This window comes from Typopeltis vanoorti, chromosome 6 (assembly GCF_054136105.1).
Source record: "Typopeltis vanoorti isolate ZY-2024b chromosome 6, IOZ_Tvanoo_1.0, whole genome shotgun sequence".
Classification (NCBI taxonomy): Eukaryota; Metazoa; Arthropoda; class Arachnida; order Uropygi; family Thelyphonidae; genus Typopeltis; species Typopeltis vanoorti.
In genome coordinates this window covers 158400472-158402903 of record NC_143554.1, presented here as the reverse complement: position 1 = coordinate 158402903, position 2432 = coordinate 158400472, and the positions used below count along the sequence as shown (strand labels likewise).

Genomic DNA, 2432 nt, shown 5'->3' with positions numbered 1-2432 from the left:
TAGCCGAAATCGCATATCAGTGCAGGGTTTGTCACTGTGGCGTACAAGGAGGGATTAAACCTCATTTCGCGTTTGTGTAAATGGAAAGGGTTCTTTTTAAAGAGCAATCTGGCTTTCTTACATGGTGTTCCTGACTCCACTGTCCCCACCTGCTAGTGTTACATTTTCAGAATATCGATCCTTCGCACCCCTTGTTAACTTAGTGTTTCAATGGATATCGCATTAACAACTGCGTCTGAATAAAAAAATTATATTTATTTATTTTCGTTATTTTTTCAATATTTCTCCAGCATTGTATAATATCCGAAATCCTTTCACTGATATTTCGTCATGCAATGAACAGAGTGCCAACTTTGTGCAAAACAATAAAATTATCAGCAATTGTAATTAGCGTAATTGGGGGTGTAGCTCAGTGGTAGAGCATTCGACTGCAGATCGAGAGGTCCTCGGTTCAATCCCGAGCGCCCCCTGACTCTTTTTTCCTTCGGCGTTTGTTTTATTTCATACAATCAAGGGAGGGATTTTTTTCCCTATTACTCGTTCAATTTTTTAATACTCTCTGCAGTAATAGTAATCATCATCAAATTCCTGCCATGCACCCTCTAGGGGTGTGAAGGATATGATAGTGCTACATGCAAGATTTATCTCATCACTACCTTCCTATCAACAATTTTCCTCAAAATCAACCACACACGCACACACAGTTCTAATTTTCTATTGGTTCTCGAGTCTCGAGTGCAAGATGCACAATGAGAAACGATGGTTGTAAATTACACGTTGAAAATCAAGATTGTTTGAAATGTGATTGAATTCAAACATTTCGGAAGAAATCATGCGATACAATATTTCAAAGTTCTTCCCCCCCCCCTCCCACCAAAACAAAAAAAAAAGAAGAAGGCTAAAATTGTGTTATTAAAAAAAATTGACTTTATGTAGAAAGACGAAGCCACTTTGATGAGATTTTTCATAGCAGCATGCAGTAGAACGAAGACTTGTGAAAGGCATATCAACGTCTACCGTAACTACTGTAAATTAAATAGATTATTATTAACATACGCTTCTGGTGAGGGTGAGCGAGCTGAGTACATAATAAGAAAGTAATTTCGTTTTTTTTTTTTAAATAAAACTGCCAGGTTTAAAGTCAATTCATGTCAGTTGTTGAAGTTTCAGTAGTCTAACCTTGAACCCCACGCACAGTTTCAGCGCGTCATTGGTTGGACACGCACTTCCGTCTGTTTGATGTAATTAAACTGATGTTGGCGCAATCCTTCTCTGCAATGATATTATTAATGGGAAAAGAAAATTGTTCCCCAGGTGAGGCTCGAACTCACAACCTCGGCATCACTCACTAGTACTGTCTTATAAGTACCGCGCGCTAACCAATTGCGCCACTGGAGAGTGCTGGCTTCTTTTATCTAAGAAAGTATTGTGGGCTTCCTCTATATTTCCTCCGAATGAAAGAGCAGACTTACAATATTTGCCACGTACTCGGAATAGATGAAACAAAAACATGACCACCTTAGAATATTGGATTACTTTAAATGGGAATAATTCATTCTGAAATTTTTTTAAACCAATATATATATATATATTTGAGAAGTGAAAGGAAGTATAGTACTGTGTTCAATAACAATGGCTTCTTTTTTTGAAACCGAGACAATTATTTATTGTGAATCCTAATCATGAAAGGGTGCAAAACTGCACTACACTACGCCATACTACTGCTGGTTAGTATTTGAACTGAAAACGGAATTCAAGCCAGTTCAATTGTGCAGTAAATCCAACTGTGCTCTTACACTGTGGGATGAAAAAATTACCTACCCCCTATAAAACATGCTGCAACAAGCATGGCACAATGTGATTCGAACCTACAACCCAAAGGGGTTTGAGAACAAATATCTTAAGGGACTCGATTCCATGGTCAACAAATATACTTTGACTCTAGTTCCATCTTCCTGGGATTTGATGTTTTTACACTCTTTACAATCTAATTCGGCGGCTTTAATCCCTTCGGATAATTTCAGGTTAATTTAACTAAATATTGAGAGTCTGGAGCGGCTTGAAAAAGTTCCATGTTTTGCCACTAGGGCAGGATTTGTGCACTTTGTATGAAATAAATTAAAACTACAAAAATATATAAAACTGATTAAAACGAAAACAATATCTTCAGCCTACCCACGATAAAATGTACTGAAAGTCTGCAAATAATCTTTCGTTCGTAATAAAAACATTCAAAAGAAATAAACCTCCAGTTTGCAGGGTGATGCCAACTCACTATTATACACGTGAGGAAGAAGCAGTTGCTGAGTCCTAATCCTAATCCTGTGGCTTACTTTCTTTGAGAGGGTTGCAGCTGATTACTGGGAAGATAATCATGAAGCAAGGTGGTTTCCAGTTGCAATCCTTGCCGTAAGTATTTATGACTGCAGCCG

At 37.7% G+C, this 2432-nt stretch overlaps 2 non-coding genes across 2 annotated transcripts; one reads left to right on the top strand and one right to left on the bottom strand.

Annotated features, from left to right (window-relative positions):
* Positions 1-398: 398 nt before the first annotated feature.
* TRNAC-GCA (transfer RNA cysteine (anticodon GCA)) lies at positions 399-470 on the top strand. Its single transcript has one exon. It is a non-coding gene; the product is annotated as a tRNA-Cys (tRNA).
* Positions 471-1306: 836 nt separating this feature from the next.
* Positions 1307-1398, bottom strand: TRNAI-UAU (transfer RNA isoleucine (anticodon UAU)). The gene is given in 2 exon segments: positions 1307-1342; positions 1361-1398. It is a non-coding gene; the product is annotated as a tRNA-Ile (tRNA).
* Between the last annotated feature and the right edge of the window lie 1034 nt (positions 1399-2432).